This window comes from Hibiscus syriacus, unplaced genomic scaffold (assembly GCF_006381635.1).
Source record: "Hibiscus syriacus cultivar Baekdansim isolate YM2019G1 unplaced genomic scaffold, ASM638163v2 tig00112289_pilon, whole genome shotgun sequence".
Taxonomy (NCBI): domain Eukaryota; kingdom Viridiplantae; phylum Streptophyta; class Magnoliopsida; order Malvales; family Malvaceae; genus Hibiscus; species Hibiscus syriacus.
Genome location: NW_024063295.1, coordinates 645284 through 665042, shown reverse-complemented (window position 1 = coordinate 665042; position 19759 = coordinate 645284). Strand labels below are relative to the sequence as shown.

The following is a 19759-nucleotide window of genomic DNA, read 5'->3' as shown; positions in this document are numbered from 1 at the left end:
GATACACCAACACTCTATCGGAACCTCTCGCGCTCACCACAGGCGGTGAAGCCAACGATCTCCTAAGAGACCCTACTTCATACCTCTAACTTGATCAGCATAAACGAACTAATGTTGCCCTCTTTTACTCATGAGAATATTTGACTCTCCTGGACAAACGATTATGATAGGTCTAAAAATACCAAAGTCCTCCCACTCAGCATATCAACATCGTCTATCAAACTCATCCTCATGATATGCACCCTTTTAATGAGCTTAACTTGCTATACCAACTCGAAGAATAATATAGGTGGGTATGCCGCAATTGCACATGGATACCTATATTATAATACCCCAAAAAATTAATTAGTGACTAAAATGTAATTTATGAAAGTTTACAGCCAAAATAGAAACTTGGAAAAGTTTAAGGACCAAATAGGTAATTTTCCAAAAAAAAGAATTTCATTCTATAAATAAATAGTTCATATTTAATCATAGATTCTCTATGAAATTCAGATTTCTATTTGGAATTAGTGTAAAGAGCTGTTAAGCGATAAAGTTTGGTAAAGTATTCGAATAATCGAATCGAATAAAAAATAAAAAAAAATTGAAGGATGGTTGTATGGGGTTATAAATATTATATTTGTATTTTAATCAGTAGAATTTAACATGAAACAATAGAATTAAGTGAATTTTCCATGTTAAAGTTGAATAGTGGAAATTAAATGATTAAATTGAAATTTTGGAAAAGGGCAAGGGCAAGGGTGAAAATAAAAAAATATGATTTTTTTTTTATATTGATATGATGATGTAAGTATGGTGATGAGGGCATGGAAAAATGGTAGATATCTTGATTCATTAAGGGTAGAAATGACTTTTGGACTAAAATTCATTTTAATTATAATTTATACAAGTGTACATAGATATTTTGGAAGATTTGTCTAGAAATTTACCTTCTTCTTCCTATATATGTCGTGAACCATGAAAGAAAAAGGGACAAGGTTAGTTTTCTTCATTTTCTTCAATTTTAATCATTTTCCTTTGATTTTTGCATTAAATCATGAAATAGAAAAATTAACTATATTAAATTCTCTATCATTTGATATGTATATTACATGGTTTCCATGCTTGAATCAATGAATTGATTGTTAGAGTGAAAAATTAACAAGTTAGATTTTGATAATTTAAAGATAGAATTTATTGTTAATGATGTATAGAGCTGTTTTCAAGCTTGAATAGTGATTAAAATAAATTGAAAATGTTTAAAGATGAATTTGATTAAGGTTTGGGTTTATGGAAAAGATTGAATGTTGATTATTTTTATATGAAATTGATTGAGATTTCATGGAAATTGTGATAGAAACTTAAATTCATTCATATGTGTTCATTTGATAAGCTAATAGAATTAGTGAATAAGTTAAGGACGCAAATTAGTGAAATCTACCTAAACTGATAATCTGAATAGTAAGTTTATAAAATCATCATAAATTCTATAAGAATAATTAGAAGATGATTTTTATAACGTTAGATTCATAAATTAGTCTAGTTTTGTTTAAAACAAACAATCACTTATTTAGAAGTGTACAAAAAAGATATGAATTTTTAATCAATGATAGCTTTTCTCCATGTTCCTATGGTTTGATGTCATCTGTGACATGTTCCGATCCGGTAATATAACCGTTTTTATATCGCATTCCGATATGTCTTGGCTGTAGACCGTGGCATTATCTAACTCTACACTTGTTTTCCTGTTGAATTCGACTGCACACGTAGATCTTGAAATGCTATGGTCAGAGTTGCACTCCGAATGATTCTTCACCGGGAAACTCACTGATCCGACTCGCTGAGATGTCGGACCTCTTTTTCTTCTCGAATGCAGCGAAGTTTGACGCTCCATCCCGATTTTCGTTCTACTGCAGATAGTTGATCTCATAAATCTAGGCACTTCTGGTCTGACATTTCCTTTGATGCTCTTGGTAAACTCGAGCTCGGAAGGCGGCATGAGTTCGGTTGATAAATCAGAAGGCTCTACTTGATCTTCCGAAGGTAGACGTTCCCTTGTCACTTCTAATTTGTGGTTTAAAATTTGGATCTTTCCTCTAATAAGTTGATTTTCATCTTCAATCTCTTCAATCTTCTGCTGCAGATTCTGCATAGCAGCTTCCCTCTGGTTTTTTACTTCCTGATTTTTAATTGTTCAAAAATGCTAATGGCTTCCGTGCAGATATTTAAATTGTGCGATACTTGTTGTTCATCACTTCCATTGGAATCCTCGTGCCCCAATCGAACATTTTTCACCCTCGATGCGAAATTTAATAAACAGATTGTTTCACAAAGATCTTCTTCTTTGGGACTGACATGTACAAGCATCAGCGTTTTCGAATCGTCACCTAAAGGTAACGAATGAGTCGAGAAAGTCCGGAAAATAAGATAATTCAGCTTAACTGTTGATGTTTCTTGACAATCAGCTGAATGGGAAATGGAATTTAGAGGAGAAGAATCATTAGTTTACCTAATGAATCTTTAAGCACTCTTGTCAGCTTGCTGTTCCTGTATGGAATGAGGCATTTTCTCCTTTGGAGTGCATGAATTACATCTCCAAGAGCCGAAAGAGACAGATTGATGACTCTTCCTTCTTCAAGTCTTCTTCCCCATGCCTTGGTCTCGACCACCCGTTCACTTCCTCCGAGATCAACTAACCAGATTTTATTCGTTTCTCGTCGTCTTTCGGGAGCTTCGAAGCAAGTAATCGAAATGTGAATCATGCTAACGGGAGCAACAACAAAGACAAATGGTCATCCACTCTGCTGTTCCTAGAATTAGCATAGGTAAAAACTAGTATTTACCAGTGGGATCTGCTAGAAGTTGGGTTGGAATTTGTTGAAGCAGTTGAACGGAGTTGGCATCCAAATCTATACAGCTTCAAAGCTTGGTTGAAGTCGCTTATTTGGATGGAAACAAGGTTCTCGATTCCAATTCCTCCCTCCGGATCCGTCTGAATCGAAAGGCTGCACAAAAAAATCACTGCATCCAACTCAGCAGGCATTTGCACTCAACAGTATTTAGCATAGTGATTACTGACCGTGGTGGCAAAGGATCTGTCGACCTCGTAGCTTGCGGTACAAGCAAGTCTCTGAGATTTCCTAGATAAATCTCAAGATACTGAAAGTGATAAGGAAGGTATGGTTACTATCCTCCGTTTGCTTGAACAAAGTCTCGATCGTCCGGGCCACTATGCCGGGGGATTCCAATATACCTTCCTGTATGTTTGGGATATAATAGCATCAACCTTTGTGAAATCAGAACTGTGGAAGTAAATGTGAGGTCACCTACCACTGTGAAGGTTTTCCCGGTCCCGGTTTGACCGTATGTAAAAATGCAGGCATTGTAACCGTGGAGGACGGACTTGATGGCTGGTTCAACTTCCGAGAAAACTCCATCTGTAATTCAAAGTTCAAAGACACAATGAATGCATGGGATCCATTGTGATTGTTTAAAAGGAGGAAGAGCAAGATGAAGAGGGTACCTTGGGACGAACCGTGGAACACTTTGTCGAAGGTGTAGCTTTTACTTTTGCTATTACCAAGCTCTAAAAGGAGGTTGCTTGTATCCAAAGCTAAAACGGGTCCGAATCCGAAACCTAAACCGCCTATACTTTCCGCCAGCGTCAATGGCCGCACTCGTTAGAAAACACGAATCTTTCCTGCAATATGCGACGGACCATACCATACATGAATTTTGATTTTGTATAATTATTTATATGAAACTTTGATTTTGATTTAGTTCTATCATGAAATAATTAATTGATTAATTAATTATTTTTATTATATTTTAAATTTAAATTGCTTTTCTAAAAAAATAACCATAATTATATAAATAATAACGATCAATATAATATTTTTTCATATTTCTACTATATTTTATCACACTCATAATGTATGTATGAAAGAAAATATAAAAGAAATATACATTTTGTAAGAGTTTATCAACAATGATTATTGGCAGGGTATAGAGAGTTCATGCATAAATCTTATTAAATGCGACTTCGATGTTTGAAATTATATTTTATTATTTATCTAAAGATTATTTAGTAATATAAAAATATAAGATACTGTTATAATTTAAAATAGAGATAATTTAATAATTTTCAACTATTCGTGACACTAAATTCAGTAGAACTTTTAATTATTAGACTAATAATTAAAAGAAAATACCCTTCAAGTCCAACAAATCATGCAACAGCTGCCTCCTCTATGTGGTCAATTGGTTTATGCACCGCCTTAATGAAGCAACTTCTTCTGTTTAAAGTATCGCCAAAAGACAAAGGTTTAATTAAGCATTACAAAGTACAGAAACCAATTAAATTGAACAAGTATTTAAAAAAAAATTATAACAAAAATAGGATTGCAGTGATTTTAACGTTCATTTTAATGGAGAATCGCATGGTGAAGAAGAAGATAAAAAAGGAATGGACAATGTGAAAGAGATGATGAACAATGAGAGAGATTCAAGAAGAGATGATGAACAATGTCACGCTTAGGGTTGATAGTGACTATTAGTGGGTTGGTTGTCATATATTAGATTTAGTTGATAGATCACAGAATATTATTATTAATGGTGTCAAAAGACTGTAATTAATCAGATGATATAGTACTCCAAAATGCTTCAGAATTCGATAAATAAGAGAATACCGACGGAAATATAATCTATGGAAGAGGTACGAAAGAGATACAACAAAATTAAACAGATAGTGTTGATAGATAAGAATGGAGAGTACCTTGTATCTTGGAGAATTCTTCTGCAGCATCTTCATCTTGGTTTGGCAAACTTTTTATTATCTGGCAAACGGACTTCACCCAAGCAGAATTTATAGGAGACTTAAATCTCAGTAAGGAATGAATTGTTTCCCCAAGATTCCGAATCGATTTCTTCGAATCCATGGCCTAATAATTCCAGAGAATCAGTGAAAAGAAGATGAACATAAATGGATCAGAACGAGTCAAAAAAGTGTATGGCATGCTTGAGATTTTGAAACTCCTCTATGATAAAAAGAAGAAGTGCAATTCCTTCAAATATAATAGACAGATAGTAATGAGTAAAAAGTAAAGGACCTACCTTCATCTGCATGAAGTGAATGTAAGCCGCTGGAGGGTCCCAGGAGAATGATTCATTATTCAAGGCTTCTCATTCACGATTACATTTATGTATTTAATAAATAATAACAGTCCGATGGTTAGAGTAAGAGGCTCCTCAAAAGGTAATAACGTGCATAGGAGGCCAATTTTAGGCACCACACCATTGATGGCTCACCAACCTTGTATTCCAATCGGCAGATACTGATATATGATTTTATGTCGAGGATGAATGTATAAAATTTTTATGGATGAAATTATAAAATTTTAAGGATTTAAAATAGTTTTTTAATAAAATAATATTTAAATTATATGATAATTTATGATTTTCAGCCTGCCAACCCCTTTGGTATATCCCTCACCATAGAAATAGGGTTGTAAGCCAAGTTAAATCAAATTACTCATTTCAAGTCAAATTAAAACTTGAGTCGAATTGACTGTTGATCAAAATTTTCAAAAATCATATTTGAATGACCTATAATATGTCTCGTCTTATTTTCCGTGGTAATAAGGAGTAGGAACTGGTCCAATTCAAATCTTAGAATGGGTCCTTTCATTGATTTGATGTGATGGTGTGTATACAAACTTACTTATGTGTGCAGATTACGGCAGCATAAACAATGGAAGGAAGTGGAAAATTCTGTTCCAACTTACGATCATTGTTTTGAAAATTAGACCGGTAGGTTCAACCGATTTAATCGGGAATCGTTGTCTAGTCTGGTTTAAATTAAATTGGTTGAATCGTCACTAGTGAACCGGCTAGAACCGTTGAACCGTTCGAACCGGACCGGCTGAAAATCAGAAAAAATTAGAAAAAACCAGAAAAAACCGCCAATTTTATTTTATTTTTTTAAAAAAATTAAACCAAACGAAGTCGCTTGTTAAATGAGCCAAGTCGAACTCGAGTATTGCTGAGCTCGACTCAAACTTTAAAAGTAAGTTCAACTCGACTCAAACTGACGAACTAAAAATTATTAAGTTCAACTCGAACTCGAAAATATAATATTGAAACTTGAACTCGAAAAGGCTTGAACTCAAAAAAAATTTAGAAGCTCGATTGAAGCCCAAAATTCGAGCTTGATTGAAGTGAAATAATAGTTCACTCTATGCTCACCAAAAGGCTTCATGATTTTGAATGTCAAATTACCTCTATTATTTATAGAAGTTAGTTGGGATGCTCTTCTATGTTTCTTAGCCATGTAGGATTGTTTTGTTCTCATATTTTTACTCTTTAGACTTTTGGGATGTTCTTCTATGTTTCTTAGCCATGTGAGATTGTTTTTTTTTTAAAAATTAAACCAAACAATATCATTTTGTTATGATTTTTAACCCTAAATTTATTTTTTAATTATAGTTATATAATTATATTATTATTTAATATGTTTTACCTTAAATATTATGTTGTAGTTAATTTGAGTCATTTTATTTCACTTGATTTTATGGTTTTTAACTCATATATGTTATGACTTGCTTTGAATATGACTTGTGATATACAAAATTATTTTTTATTAAATATTTTTGGTATTTTTATTTAATTTTTTTTAATAATTATGACATCGTCCGGTTCTTCCGACCGGTCGGACCGGTTGAACCAGTGAACCGATAGCATGATCGGTTCGCTAACCGGTCCGGTTCTGAAAACCATGCTTACGATAATGCCTCAAACAACAAGAAATTAAGGAAAGAAAACGAGAATTAATTGTTATTGATGTAACCCCCACAGACCGATGCAGGTAACCCGATCTGATCCGGGAAGTCACATTAGGGCCACCGGAGCGACCCACTGTAAAAATAGCGGAAAATTTAAAACCTTTTATCAGAACATGTAAATTCATAAAATCATTTGCCACTACAAAATAAAAGTTATCACTATTTAAAAATAAAACAAATTTTCATACTCGTATATAAACCAAAATACAATTACATGCCCCCTAATCACATGTACCATACTCTGCAACAACACCGGACGAACTCCCTTACTGAAGTCGATAGATGCACTGGTACAATTCTTTTAACCTGAAAAGGTGAGTAATAGAGTGAGCTTTAGAAAGCTCAGCAATACAGAACTACCAGATGATGCTGATGAACGTGCAGATAAAAATAAATATATATTTCCTTATTGTTTCCGAACATTTACAGATTTTTATGCTGAGCAGAGATCCTACTGATATTTCAGGTGGTAACGGACAATGAGCTTTCAGTTCAGAGAAATATTTCGGATGACTGAGTTTGGAAGATCAGAATAGGTTTTCTACTGTGTTCCCAAAAACCATGTAACTTTTCAGATTTTTTTAAAACATATATATATATATACCCCCATCCGTCACGAACAAAATGTGTAGGTTCCCCAGAACCATACAACCCCGTCACGTCCAGTAAGGCCCTGAGCACACAGCCGAGGAAACGGTAAGTAAGGCCCTGAGCACACAGCCGAGGAACCTCCAAGTAATCTTCCTCCAACAATACCCCCCAATAAAACATGTTCCGTCCGTAAACGGATATATCAAAAATCAAAACATAATTCAAGTCAAGTATCATATCAGAATCCAGGTCATGTATCAGATCAAAATCCATGTCAATATCAGATCAGAATCCAGGTCAGGTATCATAACAGAATTCAAATTTGAAATTAGATAAAATATTCATGTAATTAGGGAATACACCAGAGTTTACAGGTATTATTTAGAGGTACTGTATCAGGCAGAGAAACACAATTCTTCAGTATGTCGATAGAATGTTGGAATTTAGAATCACTATAGGGAGAGTTCATTAACTGACAGAATCATCAGTTATTCAGAATGTGAATTATCAGGATATTATCTTATTCGGACAGTTTTCAGAAGCTGTACGTAATCAGAAGGGTATTCAGAATCCTTTACATCCATGTCAATTGATCGGATAATCGAACAACTTGAGAACGAAGATTCAGAACCTTAACAATCTATGTCGACTGGTCAATTCATTTTCCTTCTAGGGTATTTACTCTTTAATACCACAAATTCTTATACGTAGACCATTTTCGGAATCATCGCTGAATAAATCTTCTAATGTCTTTATTTCATTTCCACGCTTCCACAATATCATGAAATGCTGACGTACTTGATTAATTTGTTCATAACCCATTGTAATTGTACACTACGTAAACTCATCAGAGTTTCTAGACTTATCCAAATTACTTATTAAATCCTCAGTCATTGAGGTTACCTAGTTCATTTAGCAGTTATGTCCATTCCAGTTACTTCAGGATTTTCCAGAGTAATTCAAACGTTCCTGAATTTCAGATACATGTTGTACTTCCATTCCATTCAATTTGGTATTCGTGGTTGATTTGTCGAACAAACGTCCAATTCTTAGTACTGAATACGATCTAAAGCTGAGCTGAGCTGAATACTTCCAAAATTTATCATCGAGCCAAACTTGAGAATACGAATACATGTTCTAGTAATATCTATGTCATTCAGGTATTGACATAGCTTTAGGGTTGATCTACTCACTTAAATTATTTTCCATTACCTTTAAAGGTAGTCCAATACCTATGCTTACTTGGATTCCTTAATTAATCCAAGACATTTACTTAATATAGACCATAAGGGTATTTTGGTCATTTTGGTTTTTAGTTTTATTCCAATCATAACAGAGCTCAAGGATATCCCATCATTCCTGAGCTTGGTGATATTCTTGGGTCATTTCCATTACAGGGGTATTTTGGTCATTTTACAGATCCATGGTATTTCAATCTTTTTCCTCCATCCGGTCTTATTATTTAATCCAATCTTATCATTTCCTTCAGTCCTTTCAAACAATTCTGACAGTAGAATATCCCCGATAAATTATTCTTTATATATTAACTCATTACTCGAATATTTTCGGGTCAAGTGCCTTCTCAGATTTTACAAACGGAATATCATGAATTTTTCTGTACAAAGATAGGATCTTAACAATTAAATTCGTACTTAATCGAGTTAAGTACAAATCCTCAAAGTATTTTCTCATTCAGGGTCAACTCAGACTATTTTATCTCTCAAGGGCATTTTTGTAATTTCTTAACTAGATAATTTCGATATTATGTCTTAACGAAAATAATATAATTTAGAGATCCTATGATTAATTGCTTTCTTGAACACTCTCTGATCTTGAAATAATTCCCTGAACAAACTTCTAGTATCTTGCATAAGCCCTCTTGGGGTTAAAAACCGGTTATCCATAACTTCCAAGTATAACTAACATTTCTTATGCACATCAATATATTTATCGGATTAATATGTCTTTTCAGATTTATTAATCCACTTCTAGGGACAATTCTTATCATTTTCCAATATAAGGGTAATTTCGTATTTTTACCCTACCGAAGTATTCTCACAATTTCCCATCCAAGTACCTTTAATATTTAACCTTTGATGATATAAAATATAATTTACAAATCCATGTCTGATTTCTTTATCACTAATCATAAACTTGTAATTTAATTCTAACAATCTTTCAATCTCTTATATTAATCATTCGATCCGTATTCAGATACTAAATTTCTACCACATTCATATCGAGTGTAGAAACTAATTAACTACACAAATGAGATCAACATTGTCTTAATCATGCATTTTATCAATATTCACATGTTCCAAAAAGCATAAAGAGGTAGTAAAGTATTACCTCGATTTCCGTACAATACTGATCGACCATAAAAATTCCATTCGAACGCCTTTGATCTTCAATTCAACTTCCAATAATTCCTCAGATACATATCAACATAAATTATATCAAAAACAGAGCTTAATTGCGATAAAATGATCGAATCGGGTGATAAATCAGTGAAGGACGTCGAAAGCATAAAATATGACTTTTCGGAAATTTGAAATTTTTGGTCAAAATCAAAGTCAACGGGTTTGATCGGCAATTTCGAGGCCTTCGGGTTCGAATTTCGAAAAATGGACAGCGGAATCGGATTTGGAACGTCGAAAAATGTCAGGATAGGTATACTCGATCGAAGTCAAAGGTCGTTTAATGCCCTGTCAAAGCAGGTCAAAGTTTTGGTCAACGCCGGTTAACAGTCAACGGGTCGGGTCAACGGGTCGGGTCGGGTCAGGTTATGACCGGTCAAACCGGTCAACTATGCACCAAAATCGGTCAAACCGGTCATTTGGACCATCCCCACGCGCAGTGGCTGCGCGTGGGGCCCCTTCCGGCTGCCTAAAATTCACGAAAAAATTATTAAAAATTATTTTGAGCGATTTCAAGATACTTACAAAGCTCGGTTCAAATTTTTGAACGACGGAGAGCTCGATTTCAACGAATCGAAAACTTTGACCGCTTCACCTCCTCACGTGCCGCCGTTGAAGGAGACCAAGAATGACACCGGCGAACTCGGAACGATGCAACGAACACGATGGTGCGGGAGGTGTCGTAAACGGATGACCCGATCGTCGTGAATCGATGAAAAACCAACTAAAACCGAGTTATTACCGACTATACTTCCGACTGAAATTAACGACGAATGGCGACGATTCACGACAAAAGGTTTGAGGGGTTTTGTTCCTCGCTCGACAACGAACACGATGGTGGTTTCGTCTCGTCGATCGGAGGTCGGACGGCGAGTAGATCGGAGTTCAAAGAGGGTTGATGAAGAGAAAAATCTGGAAAAATTTCCAGAAAACATACGGAGAGCTCTCAAAAATAAAAATGGCTAAATCATGGGTTTTAGTCACTGAATTTACTACACTACTTAAAACGGTATGCCAACTTTGAAATCTTATAATTTAATCCCCGATTTCTTTTAAAAATACCAATTAAATTCACCAATTTATATTTTTTTAAATTTAACCCCTAAATTGGGGTGTTACAATTGAGATTCACTAAACTCAAAGCCACCTCCATTAAAGCTTTAGGCCTGTACTCTTTGGATACTTAGGGTTGGAGTATATTTCTTGAGGACTGGACAACCCCGACCGCACACACTGCCCATGGATGCCACAATTATAGTTTAGGGTTCCCAAAAACAGTGAAATGACTATCCGGATATAGCAAGACACCTTATGATTATAAAACTAGTGTTTTGGTAGATGGATTTCTACTCATAAATCTTGTGTCACTTGTTTCAAGATTATACCATCTCAAAAGTTGTACAAGTTTAAAATTATCAACTGATTAAATAGTAGTGATAGAAAAGAATTATTCTCTCTTGAGGTTATGTGTTCGAACAATTACGTTTACAATCAAATTGTAAAACCTAAAGAGCTTACGAACTTGTGACGTAATTTCATCATTTTTGAACAAATGTTAAACAAGTATATTGACAAACCCAAAACAAACATATCAGTGAACATATTTATGAGCATATTCAAAAATAATCAAATGAACACAAACACAATCTTATTAAGTTCGATTCATTTACACCCCTACATGTAAACTTGTACGAGCACTACACGTCTCTTCTCGCTTTCTGTAAAAATCTAATGACATTCTTCACTTTAGGGAAATATAGAAAAAAGTTATTGTCAAGGAGTTCAAGTGCAGTATACGGGTAAAAGTTGGACGCAAAATACCTAAGTTATATGGTCTGGTATCCACACACAGTATATGCAGCTGATTAGAATCAATCTCTGTTCAATCTTTCACTTTTCAATCACTTTCATCAGTCTGTATTATGGTATAACAATATGGAAACCTGTTCGTGTTCATAATCATGGATTAAGGAGGAAGCCTTCTAGGAACACAAAAAATGCATCACTTCTATCTCAACTAATAGCTTACACATCATAACTGTCCCTACAAAAAAACCTCCAACCTCTCCCCAACTCAAAAGAGTTCCCGTGTACAATGCCTTCGGATACCAAACCGAACGGAAAATGCCGACCGCATTAGCAGAATCGAATTACTATGCATGATATATCGTCTTTGCTTTTTCTTGCTAATGCTTCGGTTGTTAATCGTTTCGCGGCCACCTGCGGGTCCTTCACGGATTTCACCAAGTTTACTGCCTCATCATTCTTCATTACCTGCCGAAAGAATCAAACAAGTTATTTTGGTTGTTTACAGAAAGAAAACATAAAACCAAAGGAACCCTATGCCATTTCCATTAATGCCAATGTATACCATTTTATCATTTCCTGCCCTAAATTATCTTTACCACCAATTTTAGCAGAACAGATAGCAAACAACACCACAGGGCTTTGTTCTTTGATATAAATGAATTTCCCTAAAACCATGAATTCTAAAGTTATAGGCTAATGGATTTACGAATAACCATAGACTTCTAAACCTAGCACCTTTGTACACAAGAACGACCTAATTTGTTCCGACATATTGTTATTTGTTGATGGGAGAAATTAGGTTGTGGTGGTTCAACAGTTTGCCCCTTCTGGTTTGGATAAAGAGTCGTTGACGGTTGTTTAGCAGATGTGAAAAGGAGAATAGATAAGCTAAGGAAAATGACGATTAGTAGTTAGAGAGAGAGAGAGTCCCTTTCTTCAACCTTGCATGGTCCTTTATATACAACCCGCATGGTGAATTATCTACATGCCCTTAGTGCTGGTGTCAATCTACAATAATTTTGGTTATTTGTAGGTTAACGGGGTAAATAGATCTGGCTGTTAGATAGTAGATTTAGCTAGTTGATCACGTAAGCCTGTTAGTGGTGTTATGTCAAGGAATTGTAGTTAGCTAGAGGATATAAAACTCTGAATGCTTTGAGATTCAATAGACGGAGGAATGGCCATGGATGTGAGGTTTGCGATGGAGGTCCGAAGGAGGTAAAACATGATTAATAGTTCAGCTCATCAAAGGGAGACTAAAACCTTATGACTAGTTAGAGAGACCTAAATATATCTTTAACGTTTCCGATAGAATTTTGCTTAGGGTTCATTATTCTATACATCCCCTTCAAATAAAGATTGATCTTATTACATAACTAGAAAACCTATTCTAGAAAGGAAATGAATCAATTGAAATAAAAACACAACCAGGAAACTTAAGGAAAGTAATAAAATAACTCTAGCATTGAGCAAATGGCCTAGTGTATCCTAGCTTCAAGCTTAATGTCATGGACTGAATCTATGTTAGGAAAGGCCATTACTTTCTATCCTCGAGTGATTGGAATTAGCTCAATGCTCACATATCCGTCAATCATCATCATAGTCGAATCAAAGGCGATTTTAATAGATAAATCATAAACCAAACATTGCAACACCATTATCCTTCTCTCTTTACTAAAAGTCAAAACCGATAGAGGTGCGTATCTCTACAAATTTTCACAATAGAAGAACTAACAATTGAGTCTCCATCTCTAATATCTGTTTCACTAAGTAATCCATCCAACAAGTTTAAATCCATTAAACTTTTCCAATGTAGAGTTGGAGGTTTTTTGTATCAGATTTAAAGAAAAGGATTCGTTGTTGGATATGAGTTCAAAAGGGGTTAATGAATAAGACAATCGAGTGAAGTCGGTTGTAACTGCCATGGTTTTTCTCGAGATGAGTTTAGGAGGGTATGAAGCATCGGATAAGAAAGAGATCGACAGAAGCTGCCATGATTTGGTTTTGTTCAATTAGAGAGCCTACCTTATTATCAACCTTAGAATTACCAACTTGTTTACAACAATATGTTATTCATTCCCTCAAGCATTTTATCTAACAATTGTGTTTTATTCTCAATAATCTCATCATCATGCTGCAAATTACAATCTATGTTTATCTTAGTCCGCATACACTCAATCTCCTACGTGTTTCTACTCACAACTTTGTCGACCACTGTTCTGTCATTGCCAAGGATTGTTGGCTCTTGATACCAAATCATTTTGCTAAGAAACTAGTTTGAACTTGTTTATTCAAAAATGATCAGACACGACAAAAAGAAATTAGAAAACAGGACATCAAACTTTTCTTACTTCAACCAAACAAATTGTATATGCTGCAGCCATATTAATTTTTGCTCAAGTGTGAAGCAATAGTTCTTCCAACAGGAGATAAACAAGATATCTCTTCTCAATTAGGACCCAGTCAAATTATGTGTTCTTAAAGATTTCATAAATGGAGCCTAATCTATTCAACAATGGAGAGTGAGTTGACCCAATCTCATATTGTTGATGCAATTAACTTGCTTGGAGTAGGTTGGTCATTGAATTTTCCATAGATAAACTAGTAAATAGCATTCAAAATGAAAATGTTCTTTTGCCTTTAGAATTTCTATATCTCCCTCCATCACTTCAACAATGTTTAGAGGAAGAGGTCAGCCAAATAAGAATTCCTTTCGTACGCTTTCAGTTCCAGGAATGCATTTTAGTATAAGTGAAGTATAACAACAAAGGTGATACAATCCTCTAGTCTTTTCAAAGCCTAACAGCTACTTTGAGGCAAAAACTGTAATGTTTATATCATTCAATATGTGGGTTCCTTTAGAGGATAACACTTCATGGGAAAGCATTATCTAAAAACATGGCTTGAACCATTTTTTCTAACTCCACTTCTTACACGGTTACATTTTAAGTTATAGTTCGTAGGCACTTACGCTATTCTATTTCGTAGGCACTTGTGCTATTCTTCTCTGGTACTTCTATTTGTTTAACTGCTTTCCCTTTTTTTCAGATGAATCAGGCTACAGTCTACCACCCCCAATTCTTATATGGTTTTTATTTAGTATAAAGCTTAACATTCATGCAATTTCCTTACCTTGGGTGCTCCATGCACCACAAAACCAGAGACGCAGAATAGAGATCAAAGAAACATTCTAATGTGACAAGTGCTATAAATAATGATCTATTTAACAACTGACCTTCCACAAACCATCACTAGCCAGTATTACAAAGTCGATTGTGGAGTCTATGGGGACATGTCTTATATCAGGTTCTGAGCTTAAATGTGCCTCTGATCCCCGAAAGCCCGTGCTACAGCAAGTTGACCATTAACCCTAGGCACATCTCCTGAAATGAATTCACATTTTCACCATCTGTCAGTACATCACTGTGGCATAATTGGTTTGGATTGACCCTCGTGCAGAGAGTGATAAAAGGGAAATTATAACAAGCATATTACCAGGAAGTGTAGTCACAAAGCCACCCTGCTTCTCTATCCTTCTTCGTTCAGCATGCGGCTCATGGTCAACTGTAATTTGATTGGCAGATCCCCTCTCACACACAACAGCTCTAGAGTCACCAATGTTTGCTACCCATAAATCTTTGCCATCAATGACAATTGCAGTTACAGCAGTGGAGCCGCCGGGTCCTAATTGCATAGAGTTATCCAATATAAACTTATCCGTTGAGGAGTATGCATTCCGTATCGCAGCCTCGGGGTCTCTCCAGAAATTCGGCTGTACCATCATATTTACGCGAAGTATTACATAACAAGCAATTCAAATTTGAAACACAAGAGATGTAATGGGAAGTAGAAAAAAAATACCTCTTCAAGTATGTTATTGAAAAGGTTGTCTTTCAAATAAGTAGGCACACGATCCCCCAAGTGACCATCAAAGATTGCAAACAATCCAAGGGTATGATTCCTCTTTTTCCTGTACTCAGCAACATGGTAATCTTCCATATTATGGCCTGATTGACCTTCCACTAAGTGGAAACAATGGGAGACTTTGTAACTTGATGACTTGCTTTTCCCTTTTCCCCCTTTCCCCTTGTCTGATGAGGAAGATTTCGGGCAAGCAACATTCTGCCACCCAAAAACAAATTCAGAGGGCTACAAATTAGCTCAAATATTGATGTAATATTTCAACTTCATACATATAAATATACACAAACCCAAACCTATATTTCTATGTATAACTTGAAACTCAATCCAAGTAATTGAATAAAACCAAAAGCAAGAGGGCAAAGGGTTACCTTGATTTTTGTGAAAAAGCCAGCTTCTTTAACAGGCCGGGAGGCACCTGCAACAGATGAATGTTTGCTCATGTTTTCAACTTCAACATGTAAAAAAAAAACCAAGTCGTTTCCTTCCTTCCCTTTGCCAGATAATCGATATACTGCTGTATTTGATCAAATTGGCCAAACCCCAGAATCAAAAAAGGATCAGATGAAAAGGGTATTATTTACTTTCAGTTCAGGTGTGAATACATAGCCCCAAAACTATCGAACATGGTAGTCTCCAGCAGCAATAAAATTAGGATCAGAAAAATATTATGTATCGGAGAAGAGATAAAGTTTGGTTTTTGGTTGACCATTAGCAAGGATGAGGACAAAGACCAACTGGGTTCTTAAATGTTGTGATTGGTGTTTTGGAGATTGACGTTAATAATCAACTTTGACCCCATAATGAGATTATAATCAGTGGAGGCTGTTCTTAAAATTTTAATTTTTAAGGATTCAGAGTGATAAATTTGGTGCAATCTTTTTCTTGTTTAATTGCTTGCAAAGATGACGTCAAATTCCGCGTGGGGTAGGTTCCTCTTGCTTTTCTTTCTTGAAACATCCATCGACTGCGACTTTCCTTCCCAAATCTTTTCATCCCCTTGAAAAATTATACTTGGCCGTAAACGGCTGGAACTAATTAATGGGCTGTGATTTTTTTAGGTGTAATCATCTCTATCTAATTTATTAATTAATTAATTTAAAATAAATACAATAAAGGTAAGGATGATTTTTAATAATGATATATCTAAAAATATATTTTAGAGTATTCACGTATATATAAAAAATTTAATACTAAAGCAACGACAACATTTTACATTATCTTCTGAACATTCCTTCCTTGTTTGAATCCTCACTAAGCAGCCATGCTAATTCCTTCGGTGGTTCTCTTAGGATGTGAACTCCTCCTGCTCTCTCGAACGTCAAGTTTATGAGACGGTCGGCACAACGGTTCCCTTCCCTCCAGATATGTCTAGCTTCCGAGACTCATCCTTCTTCCCTTAATTTTACACACTTTTGTGAAGATGATTTCCTTTCTGAATGTCTCAATTCTGTTTCTATTTAGGGGTTCAACCATCCATTTTGCATCAGCTTTCACAATAAGTTTCCTTGCTCCCAAGGATTTTGCAAGAAGAAGACCTTGCCATATTCCCCCATTTTCTATGTTGACCATGTATTTTTGAACCGACTTTCCGTCTTCGTCTCTAATTAGACCTTCGACCGCTGCTTGGTCTGTGTTTGTTTTGCAGGCTCCGTCCGAGTTTAGTATCCAGTGACCATGAGGCGTGATAGAATGCATTTGAAAGTAAATTTCAGTAAACAAATTCATTATTATTTTTCCATGTATTGCAGTGAAGGCTTAACGCCTATTTATATAGTTTGTTTACAGCCAATCACAACAGATTTGTAACAACCTCATAACAAACTCTTGACTTCCATGCTCACACATACTCAACACCTCACACCATGCATACAGCTCAGCTGCTAAACTAACTGATATCATTGCTAAACTGACTTCATTCACACTCAATCTCAATATGCTAATATTCTCTCGTCTTTCTTCTTCTCCTTTTCTAAACTCAGCATTGTTGGACATGGACCTTATCTCGAAAAACTTGAAACGACGCCTTAGCTAAAGGCTTGGTAAATCCATCAGCAAGTTGAAAATCAGCAGGTACATAACTCACCTTCAATTTGCCAGCAGCAACCTTCTCTCGAACAAAATGAATGTCAAGGTCAACATGTTTTGATTTCGCATGATACACTGGATTGGCAGTCATTGCCACTGCACTTGTGTTATCACTCCAAACAATAGGACTATCTAGTGAATGCAATCCTAGATCACTTAATAAGGCTTCAACCCAAGTTACTTCAGCAGTAGCTTCTGCAATACTTCGATATTCAGCCTCCATCGTTGAGCGTGACACCGATTTTTGCTTCTTAGATGCCCATGTAACCAAGTTGTTGCCAACAAACACTCCATAGCCAGTCATCGAGCGCCTATCTCCAATATCACCTGCCCAATCAGCATCAGAAAACGCTCTCACACACAACATAGTATGCTCAGACGAGAAAACTAAGCCATAATCCAATGTACCAGCTAGATAGCGTAGGATGCGCTTAACAGCAACCAAATGTTCTTCACAAGGTGCTTGCATGAACTGTGCCACCTTGTTGACAACAAATACTATATCAGGCCTAGTATGGCAGACATATAACAAAGCACCAACAATGCTTCGATAATCACGTGCATTGTCTAATAGAACACTTCCTTTCCCAGATTTTTTCATAGCAACTACCATAGGTGTGCAGGTTGAAGAGGCTTGAAGCATATCTGTTTTCTGTAACAAATCGAGTATGTATTTCTTTTGAGGACTAAACCAGCATCATTCCTCTTAACCTCAATACCAAGAAAGAACGAAAGTGCTCCAAGGTCCTTTAGAGAGAACTTTTTGTGCAACATATTAATAACAGTATCAATATCAGCATTCGAACTACCAGTGATGATTATATCATCAACGTATACTAAAATATACGTGCACGAATCATTCACAACTCGCACAAATAGGGACGTATCAGCTCTTGACACCACAAAGTCCAACTCAAGTAGACTGTTCTTGAGTTTATCGTGCCAGTTTCGAGGAGCCTGGCGAAGTCCATATAAAGCTCTCTGCAACTTGCAAACTAAAGGAACTCCATTGGAGCCAAGCTGCTCAAAACCAGGCGGTTGTTGCATATAAACATCTTCAGCTAGATCTCCATTCAAAAACGCATTATTGACATCTATTTGTCGTAGAGACCACCCTTTAACCACTGCTACTGCTAGCACCACATAAACAGTTGCAAACTTAACAACTGGGCTGAATGTGGCCACAAAATCATGGCCAGGAACTTGCGAAAAACCTTTGGCAACTAGGCGAGCTTTATATCGATGAATAGAACCATCTGGGTTCCTTTTTAGTTTGAATAGCCATTTGCAGCCAACAACACTTCTATCATGAGGCATCTCAACTAAACTCCAAGTTCGGTTTTGGATTAAAGCCGAGTACTCCGCATTTACAGCAGCCGCCCACTTAGGTGACATTAATGCATCATGAATATTAGATGGAACATCGTCATCAAGAGCAATGGTGTATACCTTGGGTTTATAAATACCACATTTGCTGCGAGCCAGCATGGGATGATGATTACTATGAGGTGCAACAGTCTCATCATGATCCACAGCCTCAGATGATTCCTCATGGTTATTCGAGGAAGCAGCAGAACCAGCAATTGAGCTCTCAGGCTCATGTACAGGAGTAGTCTGATTTCCTGGTACCCCTGCATTGTTAGCAAGTAACCGATTCATATCTACTACAACATCAAGGGGTTGATTGATTGTGCAGAGGAGCTGCACGAACTGTGACCAGACTTAGTTGCAAACGGAAATGCCATTCATCGAATTTTACATGTCTAGACACATACACTCGCCCATTCTTTCCGAGACACAAGAAACCTTTGTGCTGGGGACTAATGCCAAGAAATGTACACGGTTGGGAACGAAATTCCAGTTTATGGTGGTTAAATGGTCTAAGGTGTGGAAAACACCGACAACCAAAAACCTTCAGCAAGCTATAGTCAGGCTGCTTATGGAATAGTGACTCATATGGAGAGAGCCCATGCAGCACCTTTGTAGGCAACCTGTTGATGAGATGAACAGCCGTTGTTGCAGCATAGGTCCAAAACGTGATAGGCATAGAAGCCTGAGCAAGCAAAACTAACGCAAGTTCAATGATGTGCCTGTGTTTTCGCTCAACAACTC

General features: G+C 36.1%; 2 pseudogenes; both read right to left on the bottom strand.

The window, feature by feature from the left end:
* Positions 1-1585: 1585 nt before the first annotated feature.
* LOC120177426 lies at positions 1586-5042 on the bottom strand (annotated as a pseudogene).
* Positions 5043-11873: 6831 nt separating this feature from the next.
* LOC120177453 lies at positions 11874-16163 on the bottom strand (annotated as a pseudogene).
* Positions 16164-19759: the final 3596 nt, after the last annotated feature.